Genomic DNA, 8,566 nt, shown 5'->3' with positions numbered 1-8,566 from the left:
ATGGTGGAGTCAAATCTTTAAAAGCGAATTGCGGGTGCACGAGGAAAGTGGGAAGCGGTTAGTGAATGTAGTAGCCTTCGACAAGATCTGTTATTGACGGTTGAATCGAAAGTGGCTAATAGAATACTGATCTGCCACACAAAAATGCGCTGAAGTCCCTTCGATCTCAAACGAGGACTTTGATAATTTTTTAGTTTTAGGAACATATTTGAAATCGTGTAATTAAGAAGTGGAGGGGTTGGTATATTTGTAAGGAAGCACCCAGTTTCCACCAGTTTCACCTGTTTTGATGACCACTCTGTGTATGAAAGCCCGGTATAAAGAGGCGCTTCGTTGCGAAAGTGTCGTGGCGAAAGTATTTGTGTTGGGTCTAGATGAAGATAGCAACTAAATGCAATTTATTTAATTTCTAGAGTTGTGTTTCGGCCGCCGCCACCGTAATTGGCCGATTTAAGAAATTTCAATTCGACTAATTAAGTAAGTCAAATTAACAGTATCTAAATAAATGTGTTTCAGCAAACGTCATTCGATTGGTGCGCCCTTGGTCCCAAATTAAGGGCGCTTAATTGAGAAGAATTTTGAGCCGAGTCCTATATTTTTCCGTTGAATCTTTAGCATTTTGGTGTTTTACCGAAACTAATTGCACTGCTCCGTTAATTGCAAGGTAAAGTCTTATTTTACTTTTTGTTTGATTAATTATAAGAAACTGCTACCGAATCCGGTTACTTACTGTTCCCGCTTAGGGAAATTACTGCGCGCTTTAAGTTTGTTTTCGAATTCACTAGTAGCCGCCATTAGAAACACCCCTCTCTGTCATCTACGCGTACGATTATAAAGGGTGGCATGGCAGCATTCAGTCTGGCTGGTCGTCTTTAGCGCTCGACGGTCATGTAAACAAACATCGCGATCATCGCCAAATAATTACGTAACTTACCGGGAGGTTTTCCGCCCCAAGCTGGCGCTAAGCTCTCTTGGACCTCCGAATACTCCGGTTGGCGATTGGGGTTGAATGCAACGGTGGCGATGAGATCCTGAAAAGTGAAGATGTACCTCAGAGAAATGGTTACGCCGCGCGCACGTGTATTATTTAAGGTACACATCCCTACTCGACTCTCTGACTAGGACCCTCGGCCTAGATCAACCACTGTTGTTCTATGCCTCTCACTGCCCTCCCTGCGAACACACCTGCAGATCAAACTTAGACCCGAACTCTTTTTGTTAGCAATGATAGGGTCGACACCATGACCCATTCTAGCGAATAGGGTCACTCAGCGGTAGAATCATCGGGAGCTACCCGAGACCGCGTCATAGGCTTATGTTCACTAAACATTCCAGGAGCCTAGGAATGTATCCGGATGACTGCGAGAGGTTTTACATAACAAAAGCCCAACAACAAAGCATGCCCAGCACGATGGCCCGCACAATTCACTCACCAGCTCAGCTACACGTGGGGATACTCACATTCCAGGGCTATTATACGCCAAACTCACTAATACTTACGAAGTCCTACTTAGAATCCCTTACGATCGTGACCAGAGAGCGTACACAATCTAACCCCCTTAACACGATCCCTTAAGACCCTTGCACCCGTCTGTGCGGTATTGCGCATACTTGACCAACCAGATAGCGCCATTTAACAAATAGGGGCTGCGTTGATATTTGCCTCTTTCTTTGTCAAGGTCTACCATAAAATAATCGTTCGTACAGTCGCTTCAGAAATATTTTGCAGCAAAATTAATAAATTATTAGTACGAAATGTTACAGAACGGTTGGGTTTCAATTTTAATCATTCATTGGCATTTTTAAGAAACACAAACAATCTGGATCTGGAAGGTTAGCGGACCTGCCTTCGTGGAAGTCTTCGCGTCTTCGTTTTTCTGAAAAATGCGGCTGGAAAGTTCGTCCAGGCACTGCTACAGTTCTAATGGAGATCCTGGGTTAAGTGAAAGAGCAGAGGCAGTGGGTTTCACTACTGTCATCTGAACTTCGCCGAATTAGTTACACGATAAATATAATTGTTTTTTTTAATCTGATATAAATTTTGTTGCAATATGTGTAACTAATAAAAGACTTTATTATTATTACTATTATACTTGGTTCTCGGTATATTTTTCGATCTTCAAGGTATCTAGGCAACACAACTGTCGCAGAATGGCCGCACCTGCACACCTCTTTTAACAACTTTTGTCAAGTCCACATTACATACGCAAAGCAGCATTTATGATCCTATTTTATTTAGATGTGAAATAAACATAAACTTGCATTTCTAACCACTTATATTTCTAATTCCCTTTTAGCTTTCTCACGGTTAAATAATAAGATACCAACTTGAGTAGTTATAATTTAAACAGATATTTCCTTGCAATGCAAAAACACCAATATTCGTCCGTACGTTGAAGGTGACGTCAATCCTTGCATCAATCTCCTCTGACTTGTTTGAATTGTTCATTTAGATTTTTTAATTTCCTTCTTGTTTGTTATTAACTTCATTGCATGGTTCGTGTAATCTTAATTTGTCTTATTACAGTTGTTTCAGTTTCGGGTTGGTTTCGCCCGTTTATCATTTCATAATGGTCAACTTGTAGAAAAGTCTCCACAAAAAGGTATTCCTTTATAGCTGTATGCTCGTGTAGAAGACATGCCGACTATGCATTCTGAATTCTCAGGTACCAATTGGTCATTGAATTTTCTTTCGCCTCTTTCAGGATGTTGTACTCGCAAACCAACTATTTTAAGAAAATTTTTACAGAAGTTTACATTATTACAATTTAATGTTTGTAAATAAAACAAAATTGAGTAAAAATGGAAAATAAAATTTAACTTATGAAGTATGAGACCCCACATAATTGAAAATTAGGCACATAAACTACGTACATATAGACAACCCTTGAAAAGAAACACACATCGCAATAATTAGGTATAGTAATAAAGCTTCACAATGTAAACCGCTTTAAGATTTATGGATGATTGAGTCGATCAAACATTTTTTCATTGCATATATAACCATCAATCTGTACATTTCTGATATTGGCAGGTCGTTCGGTTCAATAGTCTACGAGAAGCTTATATACGTACTGTTCCCGGTTTGGAATGATTAATATAATCGCCTGGATAAAGGATAACATATGCGCTATGTACATACATCCTTGTACATTCGCATGCGACGCTAGTTAATGCCATCGATTTGCTTTATACTGCGGCTGTATTTAATTGAATAATATAAAGTTTGATGGAATAATTAAATTAGATTTCGGCCGACGCCGAAGGAAGGGGATGTCATTTTCATTCCTTCATTGGATTACTATATATCGTAATGTCTTGGTTCTCTATCTGTGAATTCAACAAAACTTAAACCTCCAGATTGTTTGCAAATTTGTTAACAAACTTCTTAACAGTCACTTTGTAGCAATTTTGTCTTTGTTATGTAGATGTCCCCAGAAGGTTTCAGCACCTCGAAGTCTGCTTGTTGGTTTAAGAGGAATATAACCTTACATTTTTCTTACATATGCATGCGATAAAACCACTAGCTTGGAAAGAGCTGAATATAAGTCTTTGGAATTGCGTGAGTTTTGGAAAACGTCTATGATTGATAGCAAAAAAAGACACTGATCAATACAAAATTTATTTTATTTTATTGAATTTTTTATCAGTTTGGTTTTCGAAAAGGTCACTCGACAACTACTGCTATTCTTAATTTCACTACGCAGATTATTGACAGTACAGAGGCACGTAGAAGTTGTACGTCTATATCTTTAGATCAAACTAAAGCCTTTGACTTGGTATCTCACAAGTTACTGTTAAAAAAGTTAAATTTCTATAATTTCACGCAGGACAGTATAAACTTAATTCAATCTTACTTAAGTAACCGTAGTCAATTTGTACAGTGCAACAATAAAAGATCTCAATGTCGAGCTGTAACATTAGGCGTTCCGCAGGGTTCCATAATTGGACCTGTTTTATTTTTAATGTTTATTAATGACATTTGTTTCTCTAGTCCAGGTGCCAGATTCACGCTCTATGCTGACGACATAACGTTAACTAGTATTTCTTCCGATTTCGTGCAGAATGAAGAAAAAATAAGTAAGGCTTTATTAGATGTAAAACAATGGATCAGTGCTAATAAGATAGTTTTAAATAATAGTAAAACACAAAAAATTCAGTTCTCTTCATCAACGTCAAAAGAAGTAGTATCCATTAATTTCCTGGCGTCCTTATTGATTCGAAACTGACGTGGGGCCAATACGAAGACAGAATTAGCGCAAAACTGGCTTCAGTCGCGTATCTGTTAAAACATTTATCTAACATGGTGTCGAAACCGATTTTAAAATGTGTCTATTACAGTTATGCCCACTCAATAATTTGTTATGGAATAATAGCGTGTGGCCACTCCACTGCAATGAAAAGAATATTTGCGATGCAAAGAAGGTGTGTCCGAAGTGTAGCTAGTGCTGGATACAGAGAAGACTGTCGTTACATTTTTCAATCTTTCAAAACTCTTACAGCGCCTTCTCAGTACGTACTAGAATGTTTGGTATATGTGCATAAAAATAAATTAAATTATGTAGCCCATTCAGACATCCACAGGTACAACACACGTAACAGCAATAATCTTGTATGCGCGAAACTTAGACTTAAAAAATCGCAAGCTGCACATAACTACTGGGGGCCGGTGTTTTATAACAGGTTGCCTGATCACATTCGATCAGAAAATACAAAGACTTTCAAAAACAAAATAAAGGTTTTTTTAACTGAAAACCCCTTATACAATATTAAAGATTTTCTTAACATTGACGTTGAATTATAAATTTTAATATTTCTTGAAGTTTACGTTTTATGTTTTATGTTATATCAGGTCTCTGTGTTTTATATTTATATGTATTGTTCTGCTTTTATGACGCGTTTAAACATTACTTTTAATGTACTAGCACAATGAATATATATTATTATATTATTATTATTAGACATCGCCATTTTGAGGAACATTGTGGGAGTTCAAAATCTTTCTCAGTAATTAAAAGAGGGGACCATTTCGAGTTGAATTAATAGATAGGTGAAATCTCTCAGCCATCGGGAAGAGATCGCAAAAAAGTAAAATGGAATTTCGATTTTTTCGGTCTGAAATATTTTGAATTAGTTATCTTATTCCCGAATGGTAGTTTCATATCATAAGATAAAGTCGTGTAACATTTTCCGCCCATTTGTTAACCGGAGAAGTATGTTTTTTAATATACACAAAGGAGTATTATGTCCTAAACCTTACGAAGAAATTTAAACAGTATTATTATTTATTATTAAAGGATTCATTTGACTAAGGAAGCAAATGTGTCGAGCGAGCGAATTTTTCATTACTCGTTGGATAAAAAACTGCTCCGGATTCATTGCGAATTAACTAAACCGCAAGAGATCTAATAAACCCCATCCAGTGGTGGAATTTGAACTAAAATTGTCAATATTTTCAAAATAAAACTCTCTTCGATCGGTCTCATTGCTAAAGATGTAACCGCAAATTGGTGCAAATTCGTACTGAAAAGTTTTTCAAATAACAGTAACATCATCACAGTTCATCAAGCAGTGTCCTTTAACGTAAATTTCTACTTACAAGCAAAACACCGAAATTCAGCCCATTTGAAATCAAAGAAAAAATTCCCATTATCTGCGAAGAATTCATTATCGGCGAGTTTCCAAATGCATTTTCTTGACAGAAAGACATCTGATAACGTCTCCACGATGCGCTCCAGATTGTACCCAGACGTTAAGAACAATCCCTGCCATGAACGAAAAGAATTGGAATCCAAGGTTAATTCTATTTATTTTTGTTTAAGTATTCAAAATAAATGTAAGAAACGAACTTGATTAATTGATCTTAAAGAATTCAACCAATCTTTAAATTTCTGATATTAAATGTAATTTGCTATTTGAATTTAGTATACATTCAATTTAAATTTTTATCCAGCAATTGCAATATTTCAAAGCCAAACTGAAGGGTGCATTTATTACCGAGTTTTTCAATTTATTGTACTAAGGGAATTTTATTTTGGTACAGTTTTAGTTCAAAATTTCAAAACTTTGTTAATCGAAGGGCAATTTCAACCCTTTATTGCAACAAAGGCCGTTGCAACGCCCAGGGGTCTCTTTTTTAATGATAATTTGTTCCTCTTATAATAATTTTAGTACCAGGTACCATTCCTCGCCTAGACGGGGTTGGAATGTTGTTTTTATTTTATTTTGTGTAATTTAAACCTGTCCTAGGTCTAAACCTTTTCTCTGGACATTCCGTGACCCCATGTTTGCATTTGAAGTTCGGCTTCAATTTCTGAACTTAAAGCGCTTACTCCTCCTCCGCCTTTGATCTGTTTAATTTAATTCATCAATACATAACATAAACAATTTGATCTCACATGCATTTTTACAGGGCTGGATAGGGAGCGAGTTTTCCGAGAGCCCATTGCTCTGGGAGCAAATTGTCCTAGGACTCCTAGGAGCGAATTATCCGGGGGCGAATTATCCTATAATAGGGTACATGACAGTGGAAAAAGAATAAATAAATTTTTGTTTCGTAAGATAGAGTAAGGTGTCAGGGTATCGCAAAATAACTTTCTTTGGTAATGTACACGAGAAGCTATTAGATTTTAGTAAAACTAAAATTAAAAAATAACGACATTTGTCACGTGATATCAAACGCCAATCAGAGCGCGTGACGTCATTATCCTAATCCTCTGTGCGTTTGTAGAGTTTGTCTACGTTTTTTAATTTAGTGCTTGTTCCATTTTATCCTAAAGTTTAGTTTTTAAAACCAGATAAGAATGGAAGGTGGATATACGAATGCGGATAGCAGCAAATCTGCCAAACAGTGATGAAATGATGTTGGTAATATTTCTTGCATCAAACACAGATTTTTGTTCATCAGAAAACTGCCATGAGTCTTGTAGGTGTTTAAGTATGGAGATGATTCAGTAAGCTATGCCCACTTTAAGACTTTTCTGTTACGAACATTTTGTAGATAAAGGTCTAAATTGATAAAATAGTTCTTAAAACAAATTTTTTGGAAAAACAGTTTTTATGGCGGGCACTCTTATGGAACCTTACATTGGGTGCAGTCGAACAGAAGACTCTGGCAACTTATTCACAGTTAATGTCAAAATTTGCCCGCAATATACGATTCACGTAAAGCTGTATGTAGTTTCCTTCGTTGTCGACGAAGAAAACAATTATTTTCTTTGCCCTACCATCCAGCTACTTTTACAATCCTTCAGAGTCCAAAGGAGTACTAGGGTCGATAAAGTCCTTTATCACGTTCAACAAGTCATGATCAAATGGCTCAATCGGATTCGGAAGTTGTCCAAATTGTTGTCTACCGCACGCTTCAGGAGGTAACGTACGTGAAAAATGTGCTACTCATGTCAATATAGTTTTCTATGATGAGCAATCGTCGAAAACCCTTTTGGATTTCTCTACTCCATGAAGCATTTGAATGGTACAGCATCCTTGGAACCAGATTTACCCGCCTGGGATACTTAGCTGTGCTACAGAAATATGTGACTACTGAGCCCTACACCACGACAAAGTGTACTTCATGGTAGGGCACCACTTACGGTAGTTATAATTAATCACGAAATCTTTTATACTATTTACGCTGAGGTTATGTGCATAGAACAACAAACCTAGGATGGAAACTGTAATGTAATGTAAAAATGACGCGCCATCTCGTGTATGTTCTCAGCAGCTTTTTGCGTGAATGGCGCCAAATTTAAATATTAAAATGTAAGCTACGTCCGCATGATACTGAATTTCTCCGGATCTGTAACAATAACATTGGATTTGGCTAACTGAAACCGAAAAGGTAAATGAATCCAGCCAGTGAAGTCCAATTTTGTTTGTTAGGGGTCCAAATAAATTCAGTTTAATGCGGATGCACCTCACCAGTCAGGGCCTTCAAAGAGTACAGAGCACTTGTTTTATAAGTAACAACTCCAATTAATCCAATCCAGGAGTTATATTTAATTTAATATGATTATACAAGATACAAGATCAACTTCATGAAACTCTACTGTATGATGCTCTCGAGATCGTTCTAAAAACAAAATATGTAGCAATTTATTACAATTCAATTAGTGCTACCTGCTAAATATAATGTGCGAACTGCCATACGCTTTAAATCTCTTCGTGTTCCAGGTTCTAAAGCGCAGCCAGAAAAATGACGTTCACAAACCAAAAACTTTTGTGTAAATTTTTTTCCACATTATATTCTAAACCAATTCTTAAAAACTTCGGGCTCCATTTTTGGGAAACGTCTTCACAATTTGTCACACAACATTTACGTTCTCGACTTGTATATGCATAATTCATTGTAATAATGAATACTAATTATACTTAAAGCACAATAAGCCGTCAATCAAAATTCAAAATTCAACTGTCATAATGGCGCACAAGCACTAAAGTCACTAGATTTAGTAACTTTAACACGCCCGCTAACTATGCGCCATCTATTGAATGTTCTCCAAACAAACTATATCTGCACTCAGTTGTTCCCGTTTACGTTTCCCTTCTAAGTTTTTTGTTCTGGGGT

This window comes from Photinus pyralis, unplaced genomic scaffold (assembly GCF_008802855.1).
Source record: "Photinus pyralis isolate 1611_PpyrPB1 unplaced genomic scaffold, Ppyr1.3 Ppyr1.4_LG1, whole genome shotgun sequence".
In the NCBI taxonomy this organism is placed as follows: Eukaryota; Metazoa; Arthropoda; class Insecta; order Coleoptera; family Lampyridae; genus Photinus; species Photinus pyralis.
Note: the sequence above shows the minus strand (reverse complement) of the source record.